The following is a 14,962-nucleotide window of genomic DNA, read 5'->3' as shown; positions in this document are numbered from 1 at the left end:
TAGTTAACATAAATTAATTCTACTAGAAAGTCTAAGTGAATTGAAATTATAATTTTAAGTTAAACAAACTAACATGTTTAAGTAATAACAACTACAACATTATTTAACTCTACTTAAAATCATTTGTTAATGTAAGAGATGTCTTTAAGTTTAATGTAATCATATTTTGAGTTTGCAAAATGCATTGTTTAAACAAAATCAAATGAAAAGTAAGACATTAAACAATACATATAAATGCTCCAATGTATTTTATTCTTGAAAAAACATTTAAAATGTTATATAACAGTAATACTTTTAAGACAAGTATAAACAGACACAAAAAAAACTGCCTGTAACACTTTGTTTGGTGAAGGAACACAGACGTACTGTATAACAATATCTGCTAAATCCTTGTAAACATTATGACCCATACATCAGTGAATTTAAACTGGAAACAACAATTTAACACTGTTTAAGAGATTGTATAAAATCAACTGAGTAGAAAATGCAGTCAAACATATGCCTCTATATCTTGCACCGTACAATACAAGTGGCTGAAAATTCCTTTCCCCTCTCATTTTTTTTTTTACTTATATCAGTTTTAACATAATACAAAGTAATAAACACTGATTCAGTGTTGACATTTTTGACTTTTGTCTACCTTTTAGAACAACCACAAATAAAACGTAATCGGCCTCTTCCACTGTTGCTAGTAGTACTGTTAGAAACTAAGTCAAATAAACCACTCATGACAATCACTCAAATAGCTTGAATAAACTAAATAAAAATTAGTTTGGAAAGGGATTATAACACACAGCATATAACAATATCTGATGTATGTATAAAAAACTGGACATATAAACTGGCTACAAGCCTCTAAAACTTAAACTGACTGGAGAAGGACAGATAAACCGTGTCAATTTTCAAATCTGGTGAACACAATATTCAGTCCTGAGCATACACCACAACACATATTGTACCATGGAACACACATGGCTGGAAATTCCTGTCTTTCATTAAACTTAGATAAATTCTTGCATAATACAAATAAACAAAAAACGTTTTGTTATGTGCTATTCCCGTGTAGCCAGACACCAAGCTTGTGGATTTGTCCATATGAGACCAAAACTTTATATACATGTATACATGTTATACATCGAGTGCTAACAAATTCATTTGTGTTCGTAAGAAAACTAGTCAGAAATATACCCACAGAATTATTTTTACAGATACAGTCATGTAGAAAGGGCAAAGCAAATTGTGGATTTGGAGTTTTTGTGGGTGCATGGCCTTTTTTAAACCATCTTGTATTAACTGATCTAAAACCACATTGACCTTCACTTAAGATCATTACATTTTTCAGTGTTTGCAACCTTGGTTTTAGCGCACTCTGGCCCAACGATAGAAGTACCTGTTGAATGAACTGGAATCTGTGCTTCATCGACTTGGGGTAGTTGAGGTTAAGTGCGTATGCAAGTCCCAATAGAAGACAAACAGCCCTCAGCAGGTCTTCAATGTTAACCATCACCACTTTTTCCTCAATGATTATCTTCAAAGATGCTGGATAGAGATGCAGCATCTTCTTGTTGACTGCTCAACAAGAAGGATCCTAATGTCGATGTGTTGGTAGGAATCATCATCATCTGAGTCCTTAAGGAGACAAACATAAGAGCACAAAGACATCTCTGTCATTAAATAAGCATTAGTAACGTTTAGCAATTTAGCCTAGTCATGGGATATTGCGAAACATGAGGGAGGGCTGAATTGGTCATGATTAAAGGAGTAAATTAACAAACACATCACAAAAAAAAAGCAGTTAATTGGGCTCAAATACTTCACCCACCCCTACGGTATAGTGGTGAGTAGATAATGAGTCCCTTTAACAAATAATTGATAAAAGATCAACATGACACATTCACAATGTTATATACTCTTTGATAAAGAAAGAGGTTACTTACAAAGCAAGCTTTGAAAAAGTCATTGGAGAAGGCCTCTGAGCATCATTGTACGAATATCTGTTGGATCTGTAGTCTTTTGGAGAGTAATATGACAACAAGAGTTAGATACTGTGGATACAATGACAGGAAATTAATGGTTTGTATGGGAGTGCCCAAATAACCAAGCACAATTTGGATTGTACTGCACAATTAATAAAGTACAACTTTTTTGGAAAATTACATAAGCTGTGAAAACAATGCAAATACAGGATGGGTATGGACCAACCTTGGTCTCTTGTGATAGCTGAGTCAACTGCTGCCCAATGATCCCTCTCTTACATCAAAATATTTCAACGAGACAAGGACTGTGCCGATCGATGCCCTCAAAGAATTCTTTTTTGAGGTTCTTGCCCACAATCCTACTGTACTTCATGTAGATCTGAAAAATACAAAGTTACATTAAAAAAATGTATCATTTAAAGTTTTTACAAGCTTTCAGACAAAAACAATGCAAGTGAAGTAACTTGTGACCACTTCTTCAGATGTAATTAAACAGAAAAACATAACATGCCTCCATACTGCTTGTGTGGAGTCATCTGAGTGTCACCAAGCCCACTCCCACTGTCACATTCAAATTCAACTCGAAAAGGCGTAATTTACACCAAGTTTTTGCCCTAAATGTCCACTACCTGAAGAAGCTATGTTACTGCGCAGCCTAGGGTGAGAGCTTGTGTGGAGTGTGCTAGGGTGAACAGACTCCAGAGGAGGATATCAGAGGACATTTAGGCTAAAAACTTGGTGTAAATGATGCCATTTCGAGACGAATATGAATGTCAGGGCTTGGTGACACTCTGATGACACCACTGATGGAAGCAGAATGGAGGCATGTTATGTTTTTTCTGCCGTTTCATTACTTCTGAAGAAGTGGTCACAAGTTACTTCACTTGTAGCAGAGCAGGCCAGCGTTCCATTATCGTGCTTATGGCAGGTTCAGAGTCGAAAGGTCAGTTGGGCAGTTTCACACATGTGTGCCTCCTGTGCATTTGGGTGAATCTTAGATAAGTATACCTTAAGAGCATTTATGGAATTCAATTAGCACAAACATTATTGGTGTAAGCAAGGGAATGCTACAGTTCTGGTGTAGCTCCCATGTTTTAACCTGTAATGTTTTAAAAGGTGACCCCTTTTCTCAGATATAAAATCACAGTACTTACAGTTCCACTGCATTTTCACAACAAAGAGAAAATTAAAAAACGTCAGCCTAACATCTTAGTTGCAGTAACATAAACGCATTTTGAATAGATATGGTTATGAACAGAAAATAGCTAGCGTTAGCCACAAGCACGTGCAATCATAATGCCCCTCACTAACACAAAGCCTTTAGGTCACTGTTCCCAGAGATATCCACAGATTGTTCAATTAAACACTCGCCATTCCACTTGGTGTAGGATTAATAAACGCTGCTTAATACAAAAGAAGAAAAAAAAAGGTTTTCAAATGAATGCTGAAGCTTTGTGGTCGGCAGCTATCTATGAGCCGACAGAAAATCACATTGACACAAGTTAACTTTAGCTTGTATGGTCACTGGACCGTTTTTCTTTTGTAGTAACATATCCAGGAAAGCTACTGAAAATTATATTTACCGTTCCACTTGGTTTAGGCTTTGACACCGTCGAATATCACTCGTGAAGCAGCAGCAGCCAGACTCCTCACACCGGGCCCTGCAGGCATGTCCCAACATGCCACCGAGCAGAAATTCAAATAGGCCCCTCCCCTTTCTTACAGAAAAGCAACATTCTAAGTCAGCTCTGCTTAACATCATTAGTAACGTTGTGTGTTTCAGGTGAATAGTGCAAACAACTCATTTCATTAAGTAATGACATACTGTTTTCACGAAACTAGACATTATAAGTTATGACCACTAAACAAGTTTAGTTCAAATAAAATCCGGGTTAAGAGTGCAGATGAAGCGGTGTCAGCTTTTATTAGACAATCAAGCCTTTGAAGCACAGGGCTGTCGGCTTCAAGGACACTTCATTTAGGTGTTGTCCTCCCGACGCTCATCACAGGACCAGGCCAACGCTGCCTGACTGAGAGGAGGATGAAAAGAGGAGGGGAGCACAGCAAGACACCTGCAGATACACATGGCCGCTTTGATTCTGTGTAACTTATTGAATATATCTTGTGAAAATTCTCCATCGACCATGCACTTTCTACCAAAGCTGATTACATCAGCAGCCAGGTCATGGTCGGCTAAGTGTGTGAGTGAAGGGCAGAGGTTTGGATATTGGAAATATTGAAGTCGAGAGTTTAAGTGCTGCAGCAACTGGTCAATTAAAACTTGATTAAAAGACCATCCGCCTAGAATTATTATGATAATTTACAGTTATCATTTAATAGTTTCCATCATGTGATAGTATAACATCAACTCCTAACTAATGGTTTTTAAGATTGATTTATTTTCCACTACTTTTTTGACATTACATAAACAATTCATGAGAAATAAATGTGCAGATGACTGATCAATGACAATAACTGTCCAGTATAACACTAAACCCTCCTAAAAACAGTTAGAATATAGGCACTATAGGTCTGTCTGGGGTTGTTCACTGAACATTTTCTAAATATAATTCTAGAATATACATCTATAATTATTCTACGGTACTGATGTTGCTTCAAACACATCTCAACTATGCTAAAAGAAATACCAATTGTTCTTTGGAAATAAGATCCACCTTGATTTATGGTTTGGCATAAGAATAATTGAGATGATAAATAATACACCAGAATCAGATCAAAATGTGTTTTTCAGCAGTTTTGAGGAATAGACCTCAGTGTCCTTGATAGCAAGCTGTACAAAAGCAGGTGGACATGCTGTGAGGTTCTGAAATTGCCATTATTTTCTATTTTTGTAACAACTGTGTTTTAAAGGCAGCTGGGGGCCGATGAAGAAAAAAGAAAAAGAATCAAGTCTAAAAAGAGAAGCAAGTAAAACCAAAAGAGAATCAAATATAGCTGAAATATGTCGATTTATAGCTTGACTGACAACAAATCTGATAACAGATTAATTGTTTTTGTGACTTAATAAGGAATAATTCCTATAATTCACTAGTTTCAGTCTAATATGTGAATATTTGAATGTTCACTTTGTCTCCTCTGATAATAAAACCAATCTTTTTGTAATCTGACCTTGTGCTTTGATGAGACCTAATTTCTATGGAAATGTATGAAACATGACACTGTAAAGACCAAATGATTAATTGAAATTAACAAAATGATTTAATATGTGGTTATCATCAGAACAGGTTTACATCTAGTATACATCCACACTGGTGTTATGTTTGATTGTTTGAATTAGAGCCTGAAAAGGAGCATATGATTGATTTTCCCTTTAAAATATGTAATGTTTTGTTTATATCCAAGCACACATACACATATAGTACTTTACATTATTAGGTCAGATCAGATCGCCTCATCTGCAGTCGCCTTTTTTGTATTAAACTATTCTTCTCCAGTTTGCCGCTTGAGCTGCTTTCTGACTGAAAATATCATGTTTTTGGATTTTCTTGTGTATGCTAATAAAAATATTGCCAGCTCTACTTGCGGCAAGACAGAATACTAGTAATGCTGGAAATTTGATCAAACGTAATGAAATGAAGGGGGTGCACAGAGCTCCAGTTACACAGAGGAGGAGGGAGAAGCACCTGTAAAACCTGCAGACTTCACTGATGCATCCATCTAAAAAGGGAAACGATATCCAGGTGGGCTACATGTACAGAGTTTGAGTGAAGATCTACTGTAACCATGTCTTCGCTGCTTTCTAAATATTTTATCATTATCCTGATTTAGTACTTTTTAACGACTTCGTATTACATTCAAACCAAATTCATGAAATACTGTTATCAGTAGCAGACGCTGATATTTGGTCTCAGCTCAGGCTTTGAATCCCCGGGGTCGTCATCATCATAAGAGATAACCCCTGGGTAATCAGCTGTCTCATTATGTGCCATGTTCTGCAAATACTGGAACTGCTTCATGCTCCCTGAGGCCAGACCTGAATATGTACACATGCTATGTGCACACAGCCACACAGGTACTGTTCATTCTTTGAACAACCATGAAGTAACTGTCAACAGAAATGTAATTATGTATTAATACATTAGCTGGTCATTTTAGGGTGATTACACTGCGGACTGGTGATTTTCTTTTTATCGTGTGTGTGTGTGTGTGTGTAGAATGTGGTTTGCAGCTAATATTTGTCTCATTAGGGTTGAGATCTGGGCCTCACTAATGGAAAACGATCGGCCTCATCAATCTCCAGCTCTTTTCCTTCGTTCCCTTTGCTCTCGCTCTCTCTCTGCTCCACCGTACCCTCTCGCCCTCGCTCTCTCTCTCTGCTCCACCGTACCCTCTGTATTTTATCACCATATGTGAAGCTTATAATGACATGTGCATAACATAAGTGTTATTTTATGGGGGGACAGGAAGATGTTAACCCCTGCATTTTCAATTAGACCACTGACACAGAAAATAGCCTCTCTGACTGTCAGCCAGGTGTTAGCAATGCACCATCTGGCTTATGGTGATAGTTGACATTATTCCGCAGTCATACACAAGACATTAACTACTCTTAATATACATATATATATTTCACGCTGTTATTTAACAAGTCTTTAATTATCTTAATTGGAATGTAAATGTTCACGTAATTTGAATTTTAAACAAATTGGAGTCAAAAACATCAAGATTTTCAACTAGAACTTGAATAATAAAAATGTCAACGATTGAATTAAAAATAAAGCCAATCAGTTCATTCACGTCACTATCCGACTACACATTTTGACTTTTGTTGTACAGGGAAAAGTACAAGTGGTTCTGTTCTATTCAAGTGTCCCACTAAGACATGACAGTGAGCCAGCGTTCACGTCCCCAGGGCCCTGACCCCTGAAGCAGCTAAAAGGAATTCAGCCATCGCCAACATGTAATATTTTTTAAACGTGTGCTTTCCCTAATGCGCCCACTCGACAAATCAAGTTGAAAAGTATGAAGTAAGAGAGATTTTGTGTAATGGTTCCAGTGTGTTTTCACAAAACCTGTCAAAACGACTTTATTGGCTGCTATTAGGTGAACGTGGAAGATGTATCAGTTTGTTGGCGTCTCTGAATTTCCTGCCAGGCTTATGCAGAGACACACACTGAAAAACAGACCTGCTGTATTTATGCCACATAAAGTTTCTGTGAAGTGTGACATAAAAATGTATTTATGCTCCCTCATCATCCACTTTACTTTCCTATGGTTACTGGTGATTTTCAGGTATTCTCTCTCTGCTTCCGATATCTGGCCCTGACTTTCCTCGGTTTTATGCATCACTCTGCTCAGTGAATGACTAATCAGTGTCACTGTCACACATGGGTACAAGCATGTTTTTGCCATTTTCAGCTAATTTATTGGCATTTCCTTAAACCACATTAGAATAAGGAGATTGACAGTAATTGAAATATTGCATATTTTGCTCATAATGTCTGTTTTTATATCAGATGAATTATAGAGTGTGCTTGCACGATGTATAATCTGGTCTGTATTTATAAAGATGGTCTATGTTCTCTATTTGTGTAGCAATGTTCTAATCTTGATGACCCCTCAAAGTACTTTACAGTACAGTTTTTGCCATTCACCGATTTATACAGTGCTATTGGCAGCACTTTTTCTATGAGGGGCAGTTCAGGGTTCAGTATCTTGCTCAAGGACACTTTGGCATGCAGATGGGAAAGACTGGGATCGAACCACCTACCGTCTGTTTAGAGGATGAACGTTCTACCCTCTCAGCCACAGCTACCCCGTCATATTGATATGTTTTGAACCTTTATTGTGTCGCTATCGATAAAAATCAATATATTTGTTGTGTAATCAAAGTTAAAGTCTATGTATTTTTTTAATAATTGTAGGGAAACTATGACCCCAGCAGCACAAAAACAACCCCTCCAGATAATGACAGATCCCTTCTCCGAATTTCAGTTAAAACCATATTTTCCCTTTTTCCTTTTACCCAGTTACCTATAATACATTTGCTGCATCTCCTGAGATAATTTTTGTGGCTTACTTATTAAAAATGGCTTCTTGGATATGTGTCACAAGTTAAAAATAAGTCCCGCAAATGTCCCCAATACTAAACCTATATTTCACTTTGCTTTCACGTGCTGGGCTTTTCGGTTAGTTTGATGCAGGGACTGAAATTGAGAGGATTTTATTTCCCAAACCAGTTCCGTGTCAGTACCTCTTTCATCTTGAAAACACAGTATCATCTGAATCAGACCACCTTTCAACTGATGCCCACTTACCATAGATACATCCATCTGTATTTAAGAATTTTTAAATTAAATGACTTTGAATAGATTTGTCCGTGTCCCATATTATAGAGATTTATTAGCAATGAACAATCATTTACACAAATGCAAAAGTCACGTTTGTCCGAGTAATCATTTTAGGAAGGTTATCACCCGTGATAAGTCGGGGACTTTTACTCTGTTCAGAGAGCACAGATTCTTGGAAACCGTTTTTCAGTCATGTGGCTGATAAAACATTAAAGTGAGAAAAAAAGATATTATCATTAAGCCTCCAGGCCTCTCCTCCTCCCCTGTGCCAAATTTTCCTGTTTCTTATCTGATGACTTTTGGTTTGAATCTGTGTGTGTGTTTTTATAAAAGTGTGTCCGTGCCACCTCATTTCCATATCGGTGTGACAGGGGTGCAGCTGCAGTGGGTTGGACTGGCTCTAATAAGAACAGGACACTAAGGCCTGGATCATCGGGTGCAGCTAATTGACTCATTGATATTCAGGCTTGCAGGAAAAGTATGAAACTCGCAGCGGTGGCAGTTCAAAATCAGAGATCTGTGAGAAAAAACACACACACACACACACACACACACACGTACAGATTCAGTAGCATTTGCTTTCTGTTTTCCGCTGTGTGACTTGAGGTATGAAAATGTATTAATTCAGTTACAATCATCATACTAAGAGTCCTACCATCGTCGGTGATTTACTGACTTTAACTTTTAATATATCAAATAGCCAGGTATTTCTAAAGCCCTTTCCAGACATGAAGTGAGAATAAGGTCGGCACAGTTGGGTCCTGACATTATCTGAACTTTGCCTGTCGTACAGTATATACAGAAAAGGAAATATGAACTTTCCTGTATCTACAGGAAGTTACACGGGTGAGTTGTGGCGTTTGTGTGGAACGTGCAGGAGACAGACACACAATGTATAAATTCTACAGTGGAAATCACAGTTTTTTTTTATCTAGACACCAACATCTGTCCTCATCACCAAAAAGCTGTTGAAGTCTTTCAAAGTGGACACCTTTGATTGTGTCTTCAACGTGCCTACTTGCTTAGGTTGAGTTCTCCTCACCACACCCTGATGTTTTCTCACATTTCTCATTTGCCTTCTCACACACAGCCTCTGGGGACACTTTCAGGAGAATATCTGTAAACCTGTGTTCTCTGTGAGCACAGATGTACAAGAGAAACGCCAATAAGCCACAGACCCTTAGAAGCGAGGGGAGATAGATTGTTTGTACGAATCATTTCCAGTCATTCCGCCTGCCAATAAGGCTTCGTGATTGAGAATGATGGATAATGTTCTGCTTGTTTTCCTCTCCCCTCCATCGTCTTCTCTGTCTTCTCTCCGCCACCAGCCACCACATCTCATTTTCTGTCTTTTTTTCCAACTACACACACCTTCTTTTTTTTCTTTTAGCCTGTTTTCCATTTAAATATAATTCAGCATGCTTTCTATACCCTCTCCTGTGTGTGTGTGTATGTATGTATGTGTGTGTGTGTGTGTATGCGTATTGACTGGTTGACATTTCTAAAGTTGACAAATGTCCTGCTTAAAAAAACAGGGAATCACTCAGCCTGTCTCCCATATGGTACCACATTTATTCATTGTAACACAGTGGCTTCACAACATCGTCGCCTCCGTCCATACACGATGAATAGTCCCCCCCCCCCCCCCCCAGGGACCATTATGTGCATTATGAGAAAGATGAACACACATTTCTTTCTAGATGTAATCAAATAACACTCACCTGTGGGTATGTGTCACAGGTGAGTATGTGCATGTTCTGGTTTAATAAACAGTGAGAACACGTGCTGTCTCTTTTAAGTGTTAGTAGACTCTTGCTTACACCTGGCCAGTGAAAACATTAACCTGCAGGAACGGTTTCATTTTATTAGATCACTACTTTCCAGTAGTGGTGGAAGAAGTATTTACAATTAGAAGTCCTGTATTCATGTACACAGAGGAAACATACTTACGCCGAATGGGCTCTTGTCAGTATCATATTTTCACATTTGCTTTTATATAGACAGACATTTACATAGAACCAGACAAAAATAAATGAGAATAATTGGCGATTCCTTTTTTCAACTCCGACTCACCAAAATGACCATAAAACAATGATGGACGGATTCATAACTTTAAGTTAATCATGACCACAGTTTCAGCAGAGAAAGAATGAAGTGTCACTGATTAATATGCCTCTGATAGGGTAAAGAAAGAGTGACATCTAGCGGTGACCAACAGTGATGGCAGTAGCACCAGAGTCAGAGACATAGAATAGACGTAGAATAGATCTGACAATATTAAAATACATAAAGTCTGCTAGTGATCTCAATTAAAGTATTTCATGTTGAAAATCATCAATTACTTAACGTTCTGTTGTAATATTGTCTTAACAGATCAAAACATAAAGCTTGATATTATGCAAGACAAATGGTTTTCAAGTTTAGATCTTTAAGTATCTGAATGGACCTTAAACATCCAGGAAATGTATGTCAGCCAAACATATAAATTCAACTTCTCACGCCCCCTGCTGTGCATCACCTGCTCTCTGAAGGTGGATCATTCTCCAGTCTCGCTCTCTTGGCTGAGCTTTTTAATTTCACTCTTTACTCTCTAAACTTGTTTGGCCCAAGAATCAGGATTTACTAATCCTTCTCACACCAAATTGGCTCTAAGGCCAAGACGACTACGTCACCCAGAATCCCCAGTGGTGGCCATTACTCAAAACTACAGTCATACAGCAGAGACGCTGAGCAGAAGGGGAAAACGATTTCAACATTGCTGAGAGGGAACAGCTGCAGCATCCTGCTTATGGAGGTTGACAGATTTCCTTTTAATCTCTTCCTCTCGTTCAGACCTTGTCACTCTTTCTTCTCTATTTTCACCTCCGTATTTACTTTTTCCTTTATTTCGTCTTTTCCTGATGTTCTGTATCTGGGGCTCCTTTCTGTTTCCCTCCACTCTTCTCACACACTGCCATGCATGGAAACACACACAAACATTACATACACAATTACACACAAGGGAACCCAGCTCTTGGAAATACATTCCCAGGAATATTAGTCCAAGGAATTTGAATAGCCCCCTTTCACATTTCAGCTTTGCGAAGAAAAAAGAAGTGAAGAAAGAGAGGGAACAAAGTGTGCATGTGTTGCTGTGCGTGTCTGTGTGTGAACTGGTTGTCCAAATGTCACCACATGAGCGGATATCCATAACCTACAGTGTAAAGCTGTCATTTGTGAGTAAGACATAAAGTCTGAGGTGTCATTTTCTGTTTTCTTTAAGCCGGGAAAACCAGCATTTAGGCCGAGCTGCTGTTTCGCTGGTAAAGAATTTAGTTTGAGACGAGTAACTGTATCTGTGCCCGGCTGCAGAACCAGTGAAACCACTGCCTGCAGGGAGAAGCCTGAGACCAGTGACCTGTGGCGTTCAGCGAGAAATGTGAACTGAGACGTTGCAACAAACAGCTACATCATGTTTTGTGCTTAATCATGCACTCGCATACAAAAAGACCATTTAGGGTCTGAATGTGAAGGTACTGAACTCCTCAAACTCCTTTTTCTGTCTGTTGTGTGAACGTGCCTATTTGTGTATGACTTGTGTATATACGTGTGCATACATATATGTGTGTGTGTTAGCGGAGCCACATCTGGAAACAATAGAGCAGTAGATGCTGTCACTTTCTCTTTACCTCAGGCTTTTGACCGAGTTCTTAAGCAAACACTCAATTCACTCTCGGTAAATTACAGGAAAGCTATCTGAGCTCCAGACTTCGATATTTGGACTCTACCTCACTCTCTGTAGTACACACACACACACACACACACACACACACACACACACACACACACACACACACACACACACACACACACACACACAAACACACACACACACACACACACACACACACACATGCCAAGAATTAATCAGTGTCTCCAGTTGCAATTTTACCTCTGCACTGGTAAATTACAGTGCAAAATGCATTAAGTGTAATTGTTAAACCAAATTACCACTCATTTAAAAGTGAGAGTTGTGTGTCCATCTGCAATTTTGTGTGTGTTTGTATGTGAGTGTGTGTGTGGAGGTTGTAAGTTCACAGCTGATGAGATGTGATGTATGGTACAGTTATGTTTACACAGTATAATCGTTGTGTTTCCACTGTGGATTCAAAACAAATTGAGTGGTTTTGCAGAGTTTCTTATCCTGAACCAGAGTAACTGTTGTAAAGAAACACAAATCAGAGAGGGTCCCAGTTGTTTGTATGTTTGGAGTTAACACAGGGAGATGAGTCCTTTAAACAGATGTTAAAAAGCTGATGAGGCATCTAAACATAATTTGCCTCATTGGACAAGAGAGGGCAGCATTGTTCAAATTAAGTGAACGAAACTGGGAGGACATAATGAAAAGTTTTAGATTCAATTTATTAACTGGACCTATGATAGATGTTGAATCACTCATATGTTCATATGATAAACTTGCCCCAGGGTGGACTTAAGAGGCTTGGAAATATATATATTTATATTTTGCTTATGTATTGTGTAAGTACAGTGAGGAGATATAACACATAGTTGCCCTACATTTGATTTGTAAAATTTTATTACGGGTTAAACACTCCTTTAAGCCTTTAAACAAATAGTGTGACAATGACATTTAGTGTCATCATTTCCCACTTATCTTGATATATTATCTGACATTATCAGGCGATCCGTTCAATGTCTACACCCGACGTCACCTGGCTCCAGCTCCTAGCTCCTCATGGCATGGATGGATGGATGGATGGATGTTTTTTTGCCATAACACCCAGTCAATGAAACAGGATTACATATTAATCTCACTTATTAACAGGCATTTTTCAATAGTGTCCCTCACTAAACAGACCGCATGTACCCACACACACACAGGTTGGAAACCAAAAGCTTTTATTCATCTTCTGATACAAAAGTGTTTTTTAAATAATAAACAAATGTTTTGCCATTTCTTATGAGGATAAATTAACAAGAGATTTTTCTTTCACAACTTCATCAAGACATTGAGTTTTCTACACTAACGAACAGTCTCCAGACCTTTAAGGCTTTTCCATCTGCACCGGTGACCCACACACTGAACCATATGCGGGCTCCTCAAAAGCACATTTACACAATCTGAATTACCAGTGGTTCTCCATCATTCGTTTGGCTGTGGACGCACGCTCGCCGCCCTCCAAGGCACAACTGAACAGTGATTGTTTGGGAAACGTCACCTGGAGCTCGGTGCGATCAGACCAGAGGAGACTGCCAAAACATTAAGACGGTTTCAGGGGGAAACTGCATTAGCTCAGAGGGCAGGTCGACAGAGGTTAATTTAATTCACGCAAACTCCATGTCATGTTTGTTTGACTTTGGGAACTTAATATGTGCCAAGGTACGATGGTTCGAGAAAAATGGGGGTGGTTCTAGGTTTCACCAGAACCACCCAAAACTCTCTTTGAATGCAATAAGGGTGAAGTTACATTTAAAATATTTGAGGAAAATTCATTTTCTGTGTCGGTCGGAATATTTTTGCTTAGAAAAACCCATGACAGGCTGTTTGAGGCACTAAGTGGTTTCAGATGAGACGCGGGAAGGCAAAGCTCCAAATTATTCAAGCCCTTATACATAAAAACTACCCAGAAACCATTTCTTTACTCAGACGTACGAGGCGTAATGTGACACACGCCCCACACAGTTTACATTCAAAGCCTCACGGAAATACAAGAGCTTTGCTTTATAGATTGTCAGGCAAATATACGGCACACAGGAGCAGTCAGAGTTTGGCGAAGGCAACAGTGAGACACGAGGAGCCCACTTACTGTAACTTAGGTTTACAGATAGTGAGAAGAACTGTAAGCTTAAAACGGAGTAAATGCACCGCTAGAAATTCTGAACTGTATTGAACAATAATCTTTTACAGGGACGACTTGATTGTCTGGGAAATGAAACGCGACGCAGAAGACAAAGTAAAGACAAACGAGTGCAGTAGACAGACATAGAAGCTGTGTCTCAATTCAATGCCTGCGTCATACAGCTCGGGACTAAAGACTGTGTTGTGTCAAATCAATGAACAGTGGCACTAATGTAAACAACAAAACAAAACAAGGGACATTAAATCAGTCCCCTCGTGTCCAATAAAGGTGAGAAGAAGGACCACTGTTCACCGTAGACCAGGCCGTCTCAATTTGGTTCAGCTTCTGCGATGGCTGGGTTAGGGTTAACCACGAAGGAGGAGGTCTCCATGTCCTCTGAAGGACACGGCCCTTTGAATTGAGACACGGCTACAGATATACAAGCAGAGAAGACGGTGCCAGATTCATCGGGAACTGAAGTGATTGAAAAGAAAAAAACACAAACCCGACTGAGAAGAAAAGCAGACGGCCAAACGTTTGACAGTGATAGTGATCATAACTCGGTCTTAAACGACCTGTTGGACGAGATCCGTGGGAACTGATCCCCGTGTGTCCACCTGCACGTGTCTCTATCCCGCTTCACAATGTGTCTTTTGGCGAGCGATTGTCTGATCACTTCTGAATTCTTTAACCTGCCTCAGATCCGATCTTTGGAAAAAGGGGAATGGGAGGGAATAATTTCATTTCCTGGATTTCATGGTAATTTGCCGGAGTTTCCTGTACATGGTGCAGCGTTTCCAGGAAGTCTGCACACACACACACACACACACACACA

At 39.0% G+C, this 14,962-nt stretch overlaps 1 long non-coding RNA gene across 1 annotated transcript; it reads right to left on the bottom strand.

The window, feature by feature from the left end:
• Positions 1–231: 231 nt before the first annotated feature.
• On the bottom strand, positions 232–3,754 carry LOC133003944 (uncharacterized). The gene is made up of 4 exons (XR_009678314.1): positions 3,560–3,754; positions 2,203–2,355; positions 1,938–2,010; positions 232–1,629 (listed from the first exon to the last, which is right to left on the bottom strand). It is a non-coding gene; the product is annotated as an uncharacterized LOC133003944 (long non-coding RNA).
• Between the last annotated feature and the right edge of the window lie 11,208 nt (positions 3,755–14,962).

Source organism: Limanda limanda, chromosome 6 (assembly GCF_963576545.1).
Source record: "Limanda limanda chromosome 6, fLimLim1.1, whole genome shotgun sequence".
NCBI classification, from domain to species: Eukaryota; Metazoa; Chordata; class Actinopteri; order Pleuronectiformes; family Pleuronectidae; genus Limanda; species Limanda limanda.
This window is presented reverse-complemented; position numbering and strand designations above follow the sequence as displayed.